This window comes from Panthera pardus, unplaced genomic scaffold, assembly GCF_024362965.1.
Source record: "Panthera pardus isolate Hobbes unplaced genomic scaffold, ASM2436296v1 HiC_scaffold_2, whole genome shotgun sequence".
Lineage (NCBI taxonomy): Eukaryota > Metazoa > Chordata > Mammalia > Carnivora > Felidae > Panthera > Panthera pardus.
The window spans coordinates 62,992,824-63,013,714 of NW_026526765.1; the positions used below are offsets into that span (position 1 = coordinate 62,992,824).

Genomic DNA, 20,891 nt, shown 5'->3' on the forward strand with positions numbered 1-20,891 from the left:
CCCACACCCTCTGCTGCCCCCCTCACCCTGACCCATACTCCGTGCTCTAGCCACATCTCACACACTGCTGGGTGCTTTCCAGCTGCCCCCACCCCAGATCCACCCTGACTCTGCTCTGCCCAGCTCTCAGCCTTAGGAATCTGACTACTTGGGGTGCATCACCTAGGCTCTCCTGCCCTGACCTCTGGCTTCCCGTTGGGCCTGGCAGATGGGGAGCCCCGCAGGAGATCTGAGGAGGGAGGGAGAGAGAGGCGCAGGTATTTATTTCCTCGGCCTCCATTCTGTGGGGTCATCTCAGGCTGGCTGTGGGCGTTAGAAGTCGCAGATCCTCTCAAGGTGGCCTGCTGTATACAATGTTCTCTCTCAGCGTTCACGTAACTGCTGCCTTCCTTCATCCTTTTGAGTCCAGGGATGGTATAGCCCCTGGACTCTTGCACCGTCTCTTGTGGTTTCCCTATATCTTGCCCACACCTTTGTCAGTAATCTGTTTACTAAACCCTTCTTGAATTCTCTTCATTGGAGTAGTCCTGTTGGCACTCGGACTGATACAGGATGCCATTGTACATGGATCTTTCCCATGTTGTTTCCCCCTCCTTTGCCTTGGCTACCTGTGGAACTACTCCACATCCTTCAAAATTCCACTGAAATGTCACCTCTGTGAAGACGATCTTGAGTTCCTCCTAACAGTCGATACTACCCCCTCGGCCTTCCATCTCCCGTGTCCATTTCCATCCTAACCCCTTGTTAATCAGACATGTCCAGACTTTCCCCCATCAAAGCTTTATAATGTTCAATTCCTTCAAAGTTTGAGTAAGTGACTGTTGAAAGTTCTTGCTTCCATGCAAGGCCCAGAGGAGATGCTTCATAAAGGGTAGCTATTAGCGGACTACTTCATACTAAAGTGTGAACGGCTATATGGCTTAATGCATTATCCCTCCCAGGAGCAGCTTGCATTTATAAAGGACCTTTTAGAAGTAACATTCGCTCCAATGAATCTCTAAATTGGCAGAGGGGTGGAAGGTCAAGGGATCTGTCTCCGGGGCTTCTCAAATTATATCAGGTCCAAGGCCTCTTGGTCTGTAGGTTTGAGAAAACAGAGAATCACTTCAGGTCAGTATTCAGCATACAGAGGCTGCTTGGAAAGGGGACAGGTTGCTCAATAGTGGCCTGGGGGAGCAGCGTCTGTGGAAAAAGACAGATGTGACTGGACACATCTCCGCTCAGCTAATATACCCTTCTAGGGCTATTGGAATGTGATTTTCTAAATTGTGACTGGCTGACTTTCTTCTCTTGTGGTTGAGTTTGTAATACACAGACGATGACTCTAGTTTTGCCAAAGTGGAAAAAAAAAAATGCCATCCAGTGGATTTTTATGGCGGTTCTTAAACATTTTTTTAAAATATTATTAAAGATGTAGCTCAGTAAGTCTTTAATGTCCCGCTTTGGGGCTGACGAGCCAAGGCACAGACTTATGAGGCTGGGTGTGGGCAGCTAAGGGATGCTACACCTGGGAGGTGCCAACACTGGTTTAGCTGCTGGGTGCAATTTTGCCTAAAAATGGAGCTACCTAATGGAGCTACCTACGTAAGTACAAATCCAGAGTATTTTGATCGTCCGTGGCTTGGGGCAGAGATCAAAGCTAAGTGTCTCACTCCTCATTAAGTTCAAGAAGCCAGGGCATCTGCTCCGTTCCAAGGAGTCCAAATACATCCTTCCTGGACTCTGGAGAATCGCAGCTCACGTCTTAGGTAGTAGAGACGCAGGGCTGAGTGGAGAACCGCCTCTTGCAAGCTGGCCTCGCTCCTGCTCTGTGGAGAAGAGGGGCCAACCTGACATAGTCCCATAATCAAGAAATCTGGGGTCATCTTGGGCACCTGGGTGGCTCAGTCTGTTAAGCGTCCGACCTCGGCTCAGGTCCAATCTCACCGTTCATGAGTTTGAGCCCCGCGTTGGGCTCTGTGCTGACAGCTCAGAGCCTGGAGCCTGCTTCAGATTCTGTGTCTCCCTCTCTCTCTCTCTCTCTGTGACCCTCTCCCGCTCACACTCTCTCTGTCTCTCTCTCAAAAATAAATAAACATTAAAAAAATTTAAAAAAAAAGAGAGAAATCTGGGGACATCTTTTATAAGAGAGTCTATGTCTGGTAACCCAGCAGGCTTCAAGAACCAAAAGTGGTGGTGGCTGAGTTAAGGGTGTGGCTGCCGAGTGTCTCAGAGTGGTTCAAGGACAGAACGTTTCTCAGGGGTGCCCAGGTGCCCTGCACTGGCTGCTCCCCGACTCCCCACCCAGCTTCTTGTGCCGTCAGTGTCCTGAGTTCCCCCTTTCCCGGGAACTATCATGCAGCCACTGTGAGGTCCCAGAACCTGGGCGGGGAGGCTTGTGAGCTGGACTGAGAAGGGGGTTTGTCCGAGTTGGCCTTCCGCTGCCTCCCTGAGCTCCCCAGCCCCCACGTGGCCATCGTCCCCACCGCCCAGCATGGCCCTGCTGACACACCCCTTTCTGCTGCTCTCTGGATGTACTTCCGTGTTCAGTAGATGCTCAGAGAGCCTTTGTCAATGGAATGACTCTGAACTTTCACCTGCTGTGCTCTTTGTTGTCCTAAGATGCCGTTCGTTTGTTCGTGTCACCTCTTCTGCCTCAGTGTTTATTTTCCTGGATTGGGCCCCGTCTTGGGAGGCCACTTCCACTGGGTGAGGGTGAGTGACACGCTTGCTTCCTATCTCTGGCCTCAGGATGGCATTACTGTAATTCCAGCTTTATGGCTTCTGGCTCCTTGACTCTGGACCTTCGCTGCACATTGCGGTGTGGAACAGGGCAGATTCCCCTTGTTGCAAAGAACTGCACATCAAGATATTCAAGACATTTCAGAAATTCCCAGTCAAAACATTTTGGGAAGAACAGCCAGATTTTGTAAAGAAAAAAAAAAAAAAAGGGCAGTTTAATGGGCAAAGATATTTTGAGTAATTCTACGCTTGAGTGACTGTCCAAGTTAAGAAGCTGTTCAACTAGCATTTTCAGGACTCCGTCTCCAGGCTGACTTACTGTTGGAGCATTCATCTCGCCGAGTGCTGGGACCTGATCAGAAAAGAGTTGTCCTCACCCCGTCTGCCCACGACCCCACCACCCGCTGTGGGTTTCCATACCAGGAAGGGGACAGGCTCACGTGGTTTGCCTTAGGGGCAGGGACGCTGACGGAATAAGCATCGCTTTGGTCTCTCCTTCCCTCACACCTGGAGGCAGGAACGCCTTCCCCAGAGGGCGAGGAGAGAGCTCCAGAGAGTTCCTTGCCCACCTGGAAGCAGTGGGATGGAAGGAATGTCCGGGAGGAGGCCCTCACCTGCAGTTCCCCACCTCAGTTCCTGCCGTTCCCCTGCAGTATTCCCCACCTCCCCTGGGCACGTCTGCTCCCGGCTTCCGACTGCGTGGCCCCCCCAGTGCAGGTGCATTGGGTAAAGCGGACCCCGTTCCAGAGGTGGTGAAGGTACCGCTCCCGACTTTTATATTTGTGGAGCATTCTGTGACTTGAGGCAGGTCTCTTTACACCTTTCTGCCTCAGTTTCCCTCTTCACATGGCATAATATGGCAAATATTCTGGTGCAGCCAATAGGAGACCACGTTTTGAAAACAGGTTTGTCCTCATCTGACCCCGTTTCCTTCCGTCTCTTTAGTGGTTGCTTTTCATCTCTTGTTACTTCCCAATTCTATTTTCCTCTCAGCTGGTTGCCAATTTCTCTCCCTCTCAGATGCATGTTGATAATGACTGGAGGGGTATGTTCTTTGAAGACACCCTAAACATAAAAGAGGATTCTGGAGGGCCAGAAGCCTTCAAGGTGCAGACGTACAAATCTCCAGTGACAACATTTCAGCAGAGATTTGTGGGGTTTTTTCTTTTTCTTTTTTCAAAAGGGAGTCTTTCCTAAAATGTCTTACATCCCATCGTGGTGGCAGAGGAGCCTTTATATAATGGAAATCATACAGATTGCTTTTCCTGCTTAATATTAGAACAACTATATTAAATTTATTTACTAGGCATCTACTTTTCTAACATTGTCTTACAAAAAGTTTTCAAACAATGCAGAAAAGTTGGAGGACTTTTAGAGCGAGTGCTCACATGCCTGCCACTTACAGTCTACGTGCATTAGTCTTTTAAAAATTGTTTATGTATTTTTAAAAGTTATTTTTTTTAAGTTTTCAAAAATTACACGCATTAATATTTTTTAAATAGAACTTATTGTCAAATTGGCTTCCATACAACACCCAGTGCTCATCCCAACAGGTGGCCTCCTCAATGCCCATCACCCACTGCCCCCTCCCTCCCACCCCCCATCAACCCTCAGTTTGTTCCCTGCATTTAAGAGTCTCCTATGGGGGCACCTGGGTGGCTCAGTCGGTTAAGCGGCCGACTTCAGCTCAGGTCATGATCTTACGGTCCGTGAGTTCGAGCCCCGCGTCGGGCTCTGTGCTGACAGCTCAGAGCCTGGAGCCTGTTTCAGATTCTGTGTCTCCCTGTCTCTGCCCCTCCCCCGTTCATGCTCTGTCTCTCTCTGTCTCAAAAATGAATAAATGTTAAAAAAAAATTTTTAATAAAAAAAAAAGTCTCCTATGGTTTGCCTCCCTCCCTCTCTGTTTGTAACTTTTTCCCCCTTCCCCTCCCCCATGGGCTTCTGTTAAGTTTCCCAAGATCCACATATGAGTGAAAACATATGGTATCTGTCTTTCTCTGACTGACTTATTTCACTTAGCATAATACCCTCCAGTTCCATCCATGTTGCTGCAAATGGCAAGATTTCATTCTTTCTCATTGCCAAGTTATATTCCATTGTATGTATATACCGCATATTCTGTATCCAGTCATCAGTTGATGGACATGTCGACTCTTTTCATAACCTGGCTATTATTGAAAGTGCTGCTATAAACATTGGGGTGTGTGTGCCCCTATACATGCATTCATATTCAACTGCGTGCGGTTTTATCATGTTTCTCCCTACCTGGCCCTTCCTGTCTACATCCATCCATCTGTAATTTCGGGGCGTGCATCTCAGTGTAAGTTGCAGCCACTAAGACGCATCTCCAGTATACTTCGGCGTGTATATTGTTAGAGTCCACTATTTGCTTATAGTTTTTTCTGAACATACGATAAAACGCATACATCTTAAGTGTGCTGTGGGTAGGCATCCATTTCTTAAAACGTTCATTTCTATTTTGGCTGTGTATTCCCACACTTCTTTACTTCATAGTCAATTAGTTAATAGTGGCCAAGAGAGTACTCTGCATTCTGCATTTGGAAGCTGGAGGTCTAGGCTCCTTTGTTCGTCAGCAAGGAGAAATAATTGTTCCCCCTGCCAGATTCCCATCACCGTGATCTCTCAATGTCCAGGCGTGGGAAACAGACCCCTCCCCTCTCCTCCCCCTCCAACCCTCGGCCAGGGAGACCCAGGGCCACTTCCTGGGCCCCTCTGCTGCAGGTTGACCTTGTCTAGCCAGACCCAGGGATGCTGACTCTGCAGCCCTGAGAGAGTTAAATCATTGTAGACATCAGCTACCAGGCTGGCAGTTGTGACGCGCTTCCCGTTTCTGAAGAACTCGCCTTCGTGTTGTTTCATTCAGACCTCACTGCAGTCTGGTGGGGTGACTATTAGACATGGTTATTTCCCAGGCTGCAATACTGAGGCTCAGAGTGGGGAGGTCATGCAGCTTGGGTCTGGACGCAGGGCTGTGCGGCTTCATGTGATGAGCTCTCCCTGTGGCCCCACAGCGCTTTCACGCAGTCTGAATCCCCAGGCTGTGGCAGAGAGACTGTGCGCATCGCTAAGTATATGTCCCGGTAACTTTCTGGGAAGTCTGATTTGGGCACGATGTTAAACTGGGGCGGCGGGGGCGGGGGGGTGGTTTGCAGACATTAATGACATAATTTGCTGGTCATGTGACAGGATGTATATAGTCTGGCGGAAAGACCTTTGGTTTTGGTGTCAGCTGATGTGAGTTCTTCATATCCAAACAGTGTGACCTCAGGCAAGTCATTTAACAAGAACCAAGAGTTTGAATGTTTAATATGTGCCCGGGGGGTACATACATAATCTCATTTAACTCCCCTCCTGGTGCCATACCATTATTTTCAACCTTGCTTTATAGATGAAGAAACTGATGTGCAGAGAGATAAAGTACCTTGTCCAAGGTCACACAGCTGAGGAACCCAGAGACTGGGGCCTGTTCTCTTAACCACATTCCTCCATCACAGCATCTGCAACATGGGGATAACCAGGCCCTCCTTAGGGGAGCCTTGGGGACTGTGGGGTCAGATCTGTAAAGTTTTATCTCCAGGGAGAAGTGAGCTTCCGTCCCCTGCCTTCAACAGTTCAAACGCAGGCTACAATGAGATGCCCCTGGGCCAAATTTGGCCCACGTGGTGTTTGCCGGAGAGTTTTATTCTTTCACCTTGGATTATCAGTACTTACAAATTGAGAGAATAGACACAACACTGTCATTGTCCAGCTTGCCTTAAAAAATCTGAACATCTGGACAGAGCAAGTCCCCGTCTGGGCATGAAGCAGCTGGCGGGCGCTGGGGTAACTGATGCTTGACCCCCGGTCCTCCACAGCGCCCACCGTTCCTTCTTGTCTCCCGCTTCCCGAGGCCAAGCGTCAGTGGTCATTTTTTCCCCTGCTTGCATTGCGGTTTGGGGCTGACACAGGCCCACTGAACTCACTGTCTGCCTCACCCCTGTGGGCATGTGGGTTTGTAGACAGAGCAAAGACCAGACAGCTCATGGGGCACATCCTTATTATTGTCCGGAAGGGAGCCACAACTCAGGTCATTTGCTATCTGTGAGAATCAAAGGTCAGGGTGTTCTCATGGCACTAGGAATATTTGCGAGGCATTTACTTCCCAGTTTGTCACTCACCAGTGGTCATACAGAGCTTTGGTGAATGCCGTGGCTGTATCTGGGGTCATCAATTTCAGTTTTTCAGCACACCCCGCAACCTGGCCCCTGTTCCTTGTGGTTGCCCAGGGCCTTGCAAAGGACCCTCATTCCTGATTGTGCGCCCTCTTCCCTAGGGCTTCCATCTGAAAGTGTAATCATGTTCCCCGGAGGTAGTAACAGCACTTCCCCGAGGGCAAGCGTTTAGGTAACACACAAGTGTTTTTAAAATGTTAATTGTTATGTATTTATTTTCATGAGTACTAGAAAAATATAACCAGCACATCAAGTCTCTGATTTTAAGAATATTCTTGCTTGGAAGGAAGCAAGGTTTTAAAAAGAGTTATTTTAAAGTTAATTCAAAGAGAAAAAGCAAGGGGCGCCAGCGTGGCTGAGTCGATTAAGCCTCCGACTTCGGCTCAGGTCATGATCGCACAGTTCGTGAGTTCAAGCCCCGCATCGGGCTCTGTGCTGACAGCTCAGAGTCTGGAGCCTGCTTTGGATTCTTTGTCTCCCTCTGTCTCTCTGCCCCTCCCCCACTTGTGCTGTGCTGTGTGTATGTGTGTGTGTGTGTGTGTGTGTGTGTGTCTGTCTGTCTGTCAAAAGTAAATAAACATTAAAAAAAAATAAAGGGAAAAAGCAAGTAAATGTCACTATGGGTGAAAAGTGACAGCAAAAATACAGTGTTGACACGTTAATGACTGAGGTTTGGGAGAAACTGCACGGGCCTCCTGTCATCCTCTCCACTCTCTTTGGGCCAAGTCCAGGGGCAGGAGACAGGGTGCCCTCTCTCATCCCTTGCTTCACGTCCTTTGCTCCCTCAGGTCTAGGGAACCTTGACCTGGGTATGATTGGAAGCTTTGCTCTTCTTAATCACAACTTATCCAAAGTCTATTGTGTTGCCTTTGCAAATAAGCCCTTTACGGGTCTTGAAGGCTCTACACTTTGGCAACTCAAGAAAAGATTCTGGTTGTGTGTCATCCCTTGGGGTATAAGGATATAGAACACCCTGACTGCTGCATGAATGGGGGAATCATCCCGGGGTAATGTGAAATCACAGGAAACAAACAAAAGCCAAACAAAACCCTTACCAGTTAGTAGTTTTGAAGAACTATCCCATCATATGTGGATGTAGCAACTGTGTGTAGGAACAGCAGTTGTTGGCAAGAACATAAGGATTGAGCTGAGTCAATGGACTTGGCTGGATTTCTTCACCTGTCTGCAGAGTGGTATGTGTAAGCACTCAGTAATTGGTTGCCCTTGTGGGGATGATGACAACAAGCCAGGTCTTTCTTCCAGTGCTGATGTTAATTTAGGGAGAAAGAGGAGTTGTGTCTTGAGGTTTGATGTTGAAGTTTTTGCCCATGAGAACATCTTGACAGAGAGCAGTCTGTTGGCATATTAACGGCCATGCCCTAGGGCCACCATTTTCCTATGCCTTTGTTTGGTCTGTGGGGACAGGGAACATTCTATTCTGTTGGTCATAAGGCCAGACAGTGGGAGGAGAGGGCAGCTCTGGGCACTTGGCTACTTTCTAGGTTGGGTAAAAGCCAGCGAGGACTGGCTGCAGCTCTCCCACCTGGCTCCCATACGTGAATACACAGTTAGAATTTACTGAGTCCCAGCTGAGGGTCCAGTGGAGGGAAAGGGACAAATGAGTGTATTACCTTGAATGGAGATCACTAGGATTCTCGCCAATACAGCATTAGCACAAAGGACAGAAATGGCCCGAAGAAGCTAGCTTGGCTTCTCCCAGAGATGACTCCCCATTGAAAATAGATTCCTCCCTTTGGTGGGTTTTATTTAACTTGCAGTTATTTCCAATGATTTTGCATTGTCTAGTTTCTGTATATGATGCTCCCCTCAGTAGTTCCAAAAGGATCCAGCCCTGCCGCCATCTTGATGTTAGCTGGTGAGACAGTTTTTGGACTCCTGGCCTTCTGGAACGGTAGAGAATGAATTTTTTTTAAAGACACTATGTTTGTGGTCATTTGTTACACTGGCCATGTACTTCCGTCCTTTCTCTCTACCGTGCTTCTGTTGGGGGAAGTGACAGCAGGAGACACGATGTCCTATCCAGTTACAGCCAGGTTGGTGACTAGTGGAGGAACGTTAGCCTCCTTGCCCCTCAGAACCTCCGTCTGGCTCTCTTTGGTCAGCAGGGCTCTGAGTCTGAGCTCAGGGGTTCCCTTCAGAGGAGGGGAAGGACCAGGATGTCATGGGAGCTGTGAGATGGGGACACTGTCACGTACCTGTAGCATTTTCCCAGCCGTAGGAACCAGATCCCTGCTTGGGCTGAGCAGGGAGCTGCCACTGGCATCTGGACCCAGATAATCTGAATTAGTTTCCTGGTACCACAAAGGTAGTGGCTTAAAACAGCACAGATTTAATTTATTACAGTTCTGGAGACTGGAAGTCAGAAATCAGTCAAGGTGTTGGCTCTCTGGCGACCTTAGAGGAGAATTCATGTCCTCGGGTTTTCCACCTGCTGGAAGCGACCTCCATTCCTTGGCTGCTGGGCACTTGCTGTTTTCAAAACGCATCACCGCAGCCTCTCGTCTGTCATCACATGGACTTCTCCTCTGACTCTGACTCCCCTTGTGCCCCTCTTATTAGGAGATATGTGACCACACGGGGCCACGGAGTATGCAGAGTCACCTCGCCATCTCAAGATCTTGAACTTCATTACATTGGCAGAGCCCCTTGTTCCAAGGTCACAATCGCAGGTTCTAGGAATTAGGACGGGGACATCTTTGGGTCTAGGTACTTAGGGCCATTATTCAGCCTACTGCCGACCCCCTCAGAGCAGAAGGTTGCTGATGCCCTGTGAGTGTCAGTGGAGCCCTGCCCGCAGCTCTCTTTCTGGAAGGTGATGGATAGTGTTCTGAGCCTGGGGCCAGCCTTTTTCTGTGTACATGCGAACACCGCTTGATCTGAGAGCCTCAGGGAGCCACCACTTGGCCTTGGCTGTGCACTTGCCCTGTGCTGGATAGTGGGGTCTTCAGTGGCCTTTCCAGAAAAGAACATAGAGGCATGATCGTGAGGTTTTGTGAAAAGGACTTGGTAATCGCTGTGGGCCTCAGGGAGCTGTCTGGGAAGGACTCGAAGACACCTGTGACAGAGCCCTGTTGGTTTTCTTTCCCTGGTGCTAGAGCTGCTGTTTTTTCTGAGCACTTCCTAACTAATCAGAAGCCAGGCCTCACAACATTAGGCTGAAGCCCCAGGTAAGCTCCTGTTGATCAGGACTCCGGTTCGTGCTTTCTTGCCTACCACCGCAAGAGCATCGTGTACAGGACTGGAGTTGGGGTGCCTCTAAAAAAAGATCTTGGGTAAAAGGCCCATGGGGTCAATGGAGGTGGATGGGGTCTGTAGTCACGGCTTTGAAAACAACTGGATTTCATAGGGCGAGAATGGAAGGAGGGGCAGCATTGCGAATGCTGCATCTTTTTCAAGATAAACAGCGTTTGGAAGGAGTAGATGGTGGGGCCCAGGCAATTTCTAAACTGCCACCATTGAGTGTGGTATGGGCAGGGATAGGCCAGGTAGGGAATACCTTTACTTACGAATTAGCCAGGATTGGTTGAAAATGATAGAGACATAACTAGTTTAAGTAAAAGAAAAAACAGTAGGAAAAATTTTGGCTTAGATATCTTGAAGAGGCTGACTTTAGGCACAGTTGGATCTGGGGCATCCAAATGTGTCATCAAGACTCCATCTGTCCCCAACTATCTGTTCTGTTATCTTCCCATTAGTACTGAGGTCCTCTGGACTTGCATTCTATCAGCTAAGCAGCCTCAGTGAGAAGGAGCAGCGTTCCCCGCCCCCCCCCCCCAAATTTCTACATAAGTTGTTGGACTGATTTCCATTGGTCTGGTTTGAGCCATAGGACCATTCTTAAACCAATTATCGTGTGACCAGGAGGGTGTGATGCTCTGATTGGCTGGGTCTGGGTCGCTTGTCCCTCCTGTCCTGCAGCCAAGACAGGGGGTCAGACCTAACTGAGCCACCAAGCCTGAGAGTGGAGGAAAATTGGCTCCCAAAAGAAAATTGGTTGTTGTTAACAGAAGATAGAGGAGTAGGTGCTGATGAGGCAGAAATAGCAGAATTGTCCATGGCAACTTACAGCACTGAAAGGGCTTATTAAAAGGCTCTTAGATTACTTTCTAGGATAAGGGAAGGAGTGTGTGTGTTGCTTTTACAAATCTTTCTGAGAACATCTGTGTTCTGATCTTTAGCCCTGATCTTCAGTTGAGGGGCATATCCCGTTAGACTTCAAGACAACTGGGGTTTATTTCACCATCTACAAAGTAGAAGAAAAAAACCCCAAAACGCTGACTTAGTAAAAAAGCAAACAAAACAAAACAAAACAACAACAAAACAAAACAAAACAAAACAACCCGAAACACTTGGAGATCCTGAAAGTTCAGAGCATTATCTTTCCCAAGTGAGCTTCAGGGGGCACAGAATGAACAAAAAATGCTTATCAGCATATATACATTGTACTCAGAAATGCCATTCATTATATGGATCTCCAGTGAGAGGCTCTGGGAAGGTCTTAATACCCTGGGACACTCAGGCTGTCCTTTTTAATAAGGGGAGGCTTGTTCTGGGCAGTTGTTCTGGCCATGGCCCAATGAAGCTTGCTACATTCTATCTCCCAAATTCCCTTCAATTTCCTGTGGAATTCTGCCCTTTTTTCTTTTCCCTTTTATCTTTTTTTTTTTTTTTTTAAAGAAATTGTTAAAATTCCTTTTCTAGCCTGAATCTGCTTCCTGGTTATTTATAAGAGCTGTGTGCCACCAAGAGGTGGCTGGTTTTTCAGACAGAGACATGAACATTTTGTCTTTTGTGTCCCTCCTTAATTTGAATGTGGAGTGAAATGTGACCAGACCCAGGGTTTGGTCAGGTGTCACCATGTCTAGAGGATGACAGTAGCAGTTAGGACACGTTGCTCTGAAAGTAACAAAAAACCCAGCTCAAACTAGCTAAAATGCTACAGGCATTTATTGGCTCAGGTGACTCACGTGTCTAGGGATTATCAAGCTGCAGGCATAGGTTGATCAGGCATTTTTTACCTGCTTTATTCACTGATGTAATAGCCTAGGCATCTAGAACAGTGTTCAGAACAGTGAATATTTTTTGAACGCAGAAGATTATTGCAACTCTACTTTTTTCTGTGGGTTGGTTTGTGGGGGAACAGGCAACATCTTCTTTGTGTCTCTCTCTCTCTCCTTCTTTCTCTCCTCTCCCTTATTTGCCAGTAGTGTTCCCACTTGCCTTATTATAGTACTAAATCCTCACAACTGCCCAAGGCCTCCAGCATTTTACAGAGAAGGAAACCAAAGCCAGAACTCCAGAAGAATATACCTTCGGATAGTCCTCTCCGAAGTGCTCCTGTGGAACACCGATGGCAGATATGTCTCTTCTGACTTCCCAGCCCGTACCTTCTGTTTATATTCGAAATGAGCAGCTGCCCTCAGCCGGCAGGATAAGGAGCTGAAATTCACTCTCCAGTCCTGCCGGTCTATATATTTCCAAGTTGGCAGCAAAACCCTTTCTAACAATAACTGCCGTCAGTTTGTAAAACAGGAACACATGGCAGGCAGCTTGACCATTCCATGGGGAGAGTGGAGAGCCCTGAGCCATCCTGGGGGAAAGCATCACCGTCACCCCCTAGGCCAGGTCCCTGCAACACTGGAGCTGTGCTGAGTCCAGCTTTCCTGAGTTTACACCTTTTATGCCTCCGGAGCATCTCAAAACTCACATTGTCTTTTCTCAGACGCCCAAATGCCCTTCGATTGCATGTTAACTGGATTTCCAGTTATTTATTTCAAACATTTAATATTTTTCATTCTCTTATTTAAAAATGTCTCGGGCACCCGGGCGGCTCAGTAGGTTAAGTGTCCGACTTCGGCTCAGGTCATGATCTCGCGGTTCGTGGGTTCAAGCCCTGTGCCAGGCTCTGTGCTGACAGCTCAGGGCCTGGAGCCTGCTTCGGATTCGGTGTCTCCTCTGTCTGCCCCTCCCCCGCCCATCTCTCTCAAAAAGGAATAAACTTCAAAAAAATCAAGAAATAAAAATGTCTCATGTCCTTGGGCTGAACTTCCTAATGGAGGAGGGTCTCCTGCTACTCCTATGGATTCTCTATCAAAGGAATACCCCTGAGGACTGTTGGGCCCTGATACCCTTCTGGAAGACAGACTTTGATGAACCAAGTTCAAGAGGAGAAGGAGGACAGAGCCCAAACAAAAAACTACGTGGTTGGAACTTAAATCAAGAGCCCCAAATCAAAGGCGGCATGCAACAGGCCCCACAGGACTGCCAGAATGTTTTAAATCTCTTGCCAGGCTGAGGATCCACAGAGGCTGGCCAGAGATAACACCAGAGAGGAGCCAGGAGTCGCTCCGGCTGTGGTGTGGGCTCCACGGTAGCAGCCTGGGAACTGCATGCACACCCCACCGGATCACTACACTACCCCATGCTTCCTAGCTCTTGGTGAACCCATTAGCGACCTGATTGCCTACTTGTACCTTCCTCTCAGCCCCCAAATCAGGTGTTATCCTTTCAGGTTAGGTGGGGAACTGTGTAACAGAAGGTAGAGCAGGTACATTTGCATATGCACCTGGGTGAACAATGCTTCCTGTTAAACGGGTGGAAGTCTTTTTTTTAATCCAGCATTTTCGGGAGTGGCCCCAGTAAAGATGTGTGAGGTAGGCTTATCACATTCACAGATGAAACAAAGCCGGGATAGAGAGGCAATTCTATAGATGGCCGCAAGAAAGCTCCAAGAGATCTCAAGCTCCAACCAAGCATGAAATGCAACAGAGAGCAACGTCAAGTCTTATGTTTATTTCCATGAAATCAATTCTGTCGCCCCCATGTCACTCTAGAAGGCCTGCCTTTAACTCCCTTCCTGAGGTTCCAGTTCTGAATGTCTTTGTGTTCGCTCCTAAAGGTCCCTTCAGGTCTGCAGACTTTCCTCATGGATCCCTTTCTCCCCCAAAGTGGTTTTTGGAGCTGTGTGGGGATGTTCTGCCCCACCCCATGCTGTGCCTGCTTAAGCCATTACCATATAGCCCTGTGGGACCCACTTGGGGGAGAGTGGGGACTGTGGTTCCCAGAGGCACACATAGGATATGAAGCTCCACAGACCGGGAGCCAGGCAAAGGCTTCGCCAGGACTTTGGGGTAGGCTATGTTGCTGAGCAGGAAGTGCCTGCCCCATTCTGACAGTTGCTGGCTGTGGAATGGGCCTCCGGGGGGCTGCCGTAGACCTCGATCCGCATGACTTCCCATGCCCAGACTGCCTGCTCTCCAGGCTTCGGGGCTGGGGTTTTCAGGGCTCTGGTCTCTGCCGGCTCTGCTTCGTTTGTTTCTCTCAAGATCTTTATCACAACTAAAGATTTTTTTTTTTTTTAGGGGTATGTATATGAGTAGTTTAAATGTTCTCTGATAGTTCTTTTTTTTATTTATATTTTATTCTCTCCCAATTCAATATATATATATATATATATATATATATATATATACATACATATATATGTATATATATATATATATACACATACATATATATATGTAAAACATGTGCAGCCTTCTGTGAATATTGAATATGGAACCAATTACTCGAGGTTGCAGTAATTACTTTTATACAACTAGACTCGGAGACTCGTGAATCAATTCCATGCCCATTAGCAATGTATGCTTGAGCCAAGATTTTCTTTTCCTTTCTTTTTTTAATAGGACTGGACAGTGTTGAATCCTTGGAAAAAAAAAAAAATGACACTTTTTTTTTTTTTCCCAAAGCTGACAGCACATTCCGTCTACTCGGCAATATAGAACTAATGAAGATGTAAGTGTAAGAAAACCTATAATTGAATCCAGCACGTAGCAAGCATAGTTTAACACAAAGCACACCCAGCTGAAATCTCATGTGCTGGCGGTCTAATCCTGTCAGGGCGGCCAGCACTAGGAAATATTTCTGGATTGTGTCTCAGGCAGTGTTCGCTATCCAGGCAGCCAGGGCAGAATGCAAATGGCTGCAAGCTAAGTCAGGGAACACCCGACTTGCCTTTGATAAGGCTGCCTTTTGGTCGATTATTTAAAGGGTAAGGATAGGAAAAATAAGCCTGGGCAACGGAGGCATTTGGACTAGAGATCTTCTCAGAACTTTCCTTCCGTTTCCCTTGACAGCGTTTGTCAGCTCCGTGCGTGGTGGCCAGAGGTGTGTGTCTTCCCACGTTGCAGAATTGGGGCAGTCCCTCAGGGACGTGTCTTTTGGTCCTGGCCCTCCGGTTTCCAGCAGTCGGGGCCTGATCGACCCAGCTGACGAGTTCCCTGCATCCGAGGACCCCTTTGATGTGCAGTCAGCGTGGGAGGGAGACTAGAGTGGAAATATGTATCTTCCTTTCAAAATTCTTGATAGATGATTCACTGCCAGGTGTCCCCAGTGCCCCCAGCTGCTCTGTCCCCTGCAGTTGCTCCCTGGGGATAAGCACTCCTGATGCCTCGTCCTTGGCTCTGCCTGGCTTCCTGGCTGGGGAGGGAAACCGCGGCACAGCCCCCAGAAACTGTGCTGTGAATCAGTGCCTGCCAAAGGCAGGCAGGCGTGTTCCTTTGTGAGCCTCTCAGAGCAGCCAGCCTTGCAGAAGGAGCACCAGGCTAAAAACAGCTTGAAACTGAATGCCTCTGGTTGGCTCCTCCAGTGCCCACCCAGCCACATTGTTTCCCACTCAGCCTTGACCGAGATCACAGGAGCCGTGCTTATGTGGAAACTGTAACAGATCTACACAGTGACGCCCACCACCCAGCTGCCCCCATTCTCTCCCCAGTCCTCTGGGTTGAGGGCAAGCTGCCTGGCCCTTGGGGCAGTGGCGTTCTGCTTGCAGTCTGTGGAAGGCAGCATGACCTTCCGGGCTCGGCCCTTGGAGAACTGGGCCAGATGTGCTGCCAAACCCTGTCCCCAAGGCCCTGGGGGCCTGTGCTTGGAGCTGCAGGGAAGTCCCTGGGTGTCTACCGAGCAGGCGGCCTCCGTCTGGACACCCAGCCCTTTCAGCTGTTGAGCCCTACTTGGAAGAGGCATTCCAGGGACATTCTTTCTGTCTGGATCAGGGACTTGGCCTGAACTCTGAACCAAAAACCGGAACAAACTGCACCGGTTTGCTCAACCTCGAACCAAATCCAAATAGTTTTTATATCACGAAGAACCAAACCAGAGTTCTGGGGTTTGCTTTGCTTTGCTTTCCCACCAGAGAACATGTAGTGAATGAGGCCAAACTGGAACAGGAATCATCTCCCTCCTCAGGCGATGGAGAAGGAACACGAAGAGAACCTCAGCATAGATTTTGGACCCAGTTGGCTCATGGGCTGGAACACACTAGAAGTCAGGGTTAGATCTGCAGAGACCATACTAGGTCGGCTGCAGGATGGAGAGGCTATGGTGTCAGACCTGCGCCCAGATGACAGGCGAAGTCGCAAACCCACATCTCTGCGGACGGTGCCCAGAAAATTGCCACCAGGCAGCCATGATGAATGCAGGATGCCACAGATGGGTAGAGAAATATGCAAAAGGTAGGGGCTTTAGTAAAATGAGGTTGACCTCTCAGAATTTTTTTCTGGTCTTTCTGGGTCACTTAGTAGGTAGTTAGCCAGCACCTGCTAAAGCACATCCAAAAGAAGTGACAAAGGCATGACCCCTGTTGCCTCAGAGCCCATGGTACACTTTGGGGAGTGTTGTGGGATACTACAGTGTACCGACGAGAGGCTGTAATGGTTTAAATAGTGAACCCCCCCCCCCAAGTTTATATCTACCTGGAAACCCAGAATGTGACTTTCTGAGGAAATTGGATTTAGGGTGGGCCCTAAATCCAATGACTAGTGTCCTTATAATAAGAGGAGAGGACATAGAGAAACATGGTGGGAAGAAGACCATGTGGAGGCAGAAGCAGAGGTTGGAGGGAAGCAGGCACAGGCCAAGGGACATCTGGGGCCACCAGAAACTGGAAGAGGCAAGGAAGGTATCTCCCCTGGTGCCTTTGTGGGGAGCACAGCCCCGGTGACCTTGATTTCAGACCTCCAGCCTCCTATACTGTGTGGGAGAATAAAGGTCTGTTGCATTTAAGCCATTCAATTTGGGATACTTTGTAATGGCAGCCACAGGGCACCAATATGGAAGCCTTGGAGACACCAAGGGCCTGCCACACCCACACCTCCTTTCTGAGGAAAACGGCATCTTTTGCGTAATTAACCACATCTGTGTCATGTGACTTCACTTTCCCGGTCACACATGATTGGACCGACGACTGGCTAGACATGTGAGGATGTCCACCCATGCAGTGCCTGGATACTCTAGAGTGGAAGGCATTCTACCAACCTGACCTCTGAAAATGGAGACACATACACCGCATCGGGGCATGGCGGGAACAGAGGAAGGAGCCATGAGGCAGAAAGTGTGAGGCAATCAGACCAGGAGAGAGAGAGGGACAGAGAAGGAGAGATGGAGGAGCCATATATTGAGAGAGGCAGCGTCACTAGAATCAGCAGCCACGTTGCCCCCCTAAGAGGACAGGTCACTGTTACATTTCACAAGCAGCCTGAGACTGGTTACTGTGTTTGTGTTTGCTTCCTGGGCTCCTTCACTGGATTCCTACAATTCATCCCCAGGTCCAGAGAGGACGTGAGCATTCCTTTGTCCTCTGCAATCTGAAACAGCTCAACCAACACAAAGACACAAGCGAGATCACCGTAGAAAAATAGGAGCTCACGTATCGTGTTTAACCCAAGGCTCGTCCATATAAATTGCTTGCTGGCTGTGTTACCTTGTGCAGGGTGCTTAACCTCTCTGAGTTCCGATGTTCTCTTGTATCAAATGGGATTAATGTCATCCCTCAGAGGGTTTTGTGAGGATTAAATAAGCCATTGAAAGTGAAACATCCATTACAATGCCTGGTACCAAGCATGCCCTTGACCGTTCGTTTCCTTCCCTTCAAGTGACTATACCTGACACTGGACTTGGGTCTGGGTCTATAGTTTTGGAAACAGACATGTGCTGCCAGTTTGAACCAGTCTGGCAAGTGCTTTTTTGAAAATGCTTTGGTTGGGTTTAATTCAGGGGTCACTAACAAGATTTAAGTTTAGTTTGTTTGGAAATGTAGCAAATGAGTGTGGTTTGGGGTCCTCCCTGCCCTCTTTATGTTTGTGTGTCTATAGCTTGTCTCAGTTAATGTCCCTGAAAGAACCTATCCATATAGCGTTAATTTAGTCAGCAGCAATCTTGCAGAAATAGAATTTTGGAACCCACTAGTCTGTTAAAACGTTCCCTAGCTTTTTGAATAGTTTCTAGAAGTCCGATAACACTTAACACATCATTGGACCTTAACAGTATTAGGCAGCCAAATCAGCGTCGGCCTCACCCGTGTTTTCCAGTGCTGTGCCCTTCTCTGTTCCTCCGACCCTGAGGCCTCCCACATCCTGTCTCTCAGGTCCTTAAGAGAACAAAGCACATCAGACGTCTTTTAACGTTGACGTTTTCATCCTGAGCACCGCAACTTAACAACAAAAGAGAGTTTGGGCAAAACAGATGATATTTTCTGATGCAGCCTGTTTTGTCTTTGGAAGGTTGAGATGCCTTTCAAGCCCTACAACCGTACTTTTTCATCTTTTCTCTCCTCCAGACCCCACTCCGCTTCCTAACAGTTGTGCTCAGCAGGCCTCTTCACTGGCTGAGCAGCTCTGCGAGGAGGGTCTCCTCCAGTACGTCCTTCCTGCCAGGGTCACCTGCTGCTGCACTGGGCGGAGCTGACAGGGGTCGTGGGAGGGAGGAGAGAGGAGGGTGGTGTGAATGGCCGGGAAGACCTACGCTAGCTAGGGGCGGGTGTGGGACGGTGGGACGAGGAGTGAGCATGTGCACAGAGGCTGCAAGCGTTCTGCAATACGATGTATGGCAAAAATGGCATAATGTGGGACGCCTGGGTGGCTCAGTCGGTTAAGCATCCGACTTCGGCTCAGGTCGTGATCTCGCGGTTTGTGAGTTCAAGCCCCGCATCGGGCTCTGTGCTGTCAGTTTAGAGCCTGGAGCCTGCTTCCGATTCTGTGTCTCCCTCTCTCTCTCTGCCCCTCCTCCACTTGTGCTCTGTCTCTCTATCAAAAGTAAATAAATGTAAAAAAAAAATTAAAAAAAAAATGGCATAATGTGAAGACTTGATAAAATTGGTTAGAGGTTGCAGTGTGTGCTAATATCCTCAAGACTTGCCTAAATGTTTGATGGGGTGCCTGCGTGGCTCAGTCGGTCAAGCGTCCGACTCTGGCTTTCGGCTCAGGTCATGATCTCACGGCTTCGTCGGTTCAAGCCCCGCATCGGGCTCTGCACTTGTGGTGCAGAGCCTGCTTGGAATTCTCTCTTTCCCTCTCTCTCTGCACCGCTCCCCCGCCCCCCCATGTGTGCTGTCTCTGTCTCTCAAAATAAATGATTAAAAAAAAAAAGACTTGCCTAAATGTTTGAAATACCTTATCATAAAACTTTGTGTTAAAAATATTTGCAGGGACACCTTGGTGGCTCAGTCAGTTAAGTATCTGACCTCGGCTCAGGTCATAATCTCATGGTTTTTTGAGTTTGAGCCCCGCACTGGGCTCCGTGCTGACAGTGTGGAGCCTGCTTGGGATTCTCTCTCTCTCTCTCTCTCTCTCTCTCTCTTTCTCTGCCCCTCTCATGCATGCTCTCTCTCTCTCAAACATAAATAAACTTAAAAAAAAAACTTGCAAAGAGAGGTTCTGGACTTGAAAAAAAAAAGAATTTGCTGTGTTAAGAAAATCTGCATCACAGCAGTGCCATAGAATTTGCCTCGTGTCAGTGGGAACTTGGGGACTGAAGTGGCCTCGCATTTGAATGACTTCCTGAGCGTGTTTGGAGATCAAGCTTGAAGTAATTTTTTTTCCCCAAACAAAGCCACAGGTCTACCCCATTGACACAATGTTGATCCTTGAAGGATTGGATCACGTATGAAAGTTTCTTCAGATAGGCCCTTTTTTTTTGTGGGGGTATTTTTTATACTTTCCATCCAGAGCCAGTTTATTTCTCAAGATTGTTTTCTGCTGGATAAGAAGAGAAGTTATCTGTGCAGTCACTGCCCATGGCCGGGACACTGGTTCCTGGGGGTCTGTAGCCATCGTGGAGGTTGTTTGTGAGGGTCTAGAGCAACGGCGTGTCACGAGAGTGCATTAGGGAGTAGACGTGTTCCTGGACGTTGGTCTGTCAGTCATCCATGATCCTCTTGGTGAAGCCCTGTGGAGCCCTGGGGTGGGGCAGGGCAGCGGGTTCATGCTCAGCACCGAGGCAAGCTTTAATTTGTTCCTCAGATGGTTGAGGACTAGGACAGCACTATTTATAGAGACTGGAACCACTTCATGATGTCCCGGTGTTGCTCACATAGTTTTTGTTTCTCTGTTGAGGTATATAATTACCCTTTCCTTGGCTATGAACTTTCAGAATATGGGGCAGCCGCACACACAAGGACCTTCTACGACTAGTGATGACTTCTTTGACGTTCTTGGACGAGCTGCTTGGGGACCTCAGCCCATCCTCCGGGCAGCAGCAACAGCCCCAGGGCGGGCTAAGTATGTGCAGTGGAGGTTTGGAAATCAAGGTGGGCTGTCATATCCTGGACTGGGGGGGAAAAGGGGGGACTTCCCAGTGGAGAGACCTGAAAAACATCTCTGCCAGCGGATCAGGGTCAACATCAACAGTCATAAATCATGTTGATAGCATGTACCCTTGATATGTTGTAGTGAAAATAGCACTTCATCTCTGTGATCTTTCTCTCCCAAACCCATAACCTCAATCTAATCATGAGAAAAACACCAGACAAATACCAGTAGTAGGGCATCCTGCCCTGTACCTGATCAGTGCTCTTCAAAACTTCCAAGGTCATAAACAAGGAAAGTCTGAGAAGTTGTCAGAGCCAAGAGGACCCTGGGGAGA

The 20,891-nt window shown here is 48.4% G+C and overlaps 1 long non-coding RNA gene across 10 annotated transcripts in view; it reads left to right on the forward strand.

Annotated features, from left to right (window-relative positions):
• Positions 1–20,891, forward strand: part of LOC109267523 (uncharacterized) — a 384,515-nt gene that overhangs the window by 133,181 nt on the left and 230,443 nt on the right. The window lies entirely within an intron of this gene.